This window comes from Nanorana parkeri, unplaced genomic scaffold (genome assembly GCF_000935625.1).
Source record: "Nanorana parkeri isolate BGI_ZX_2015 unplaced genomic scaffold, ASM93562v1 scaffold565, whole genome shotgun sequence".
Classification (NCBI taxonomy): domain Eukaryota; kingdom Metazoa; phylum Chordata; class Amphibia; order Anura; family Dicroglossidae; genus Nanorana; species Nanorana parkeri.
Window position 1 is genome coordinate 760535 of NW_017306833.1, and position 282 is coordinate 760816.

Here is a 282-nt window from a genome sequence, read left to right on the forward strand (position 1 = left end):
AGATGGTATCCAATGGAGCAAAAGACACTGCTTCCCATAAAGTCAACATCCCTTCCTAGGAACAGAAACCATGGGCATCGTGGCCAACAGATTGTTTAAAGAGATCCTTCCACTCAATTGTATCACTTACCGTCTGTACATACAAATGCACCAGGGAAAAGATGAAGCTTGTGCCTTTCCCTTTCTCCTCATCTGAAGCATCGATCTGCTCTGTTGATGTAAAGATCTAAGATGGCACTGTAACTGGCAATGTCACCTTGAATGGTGACATGATCTGGTAGG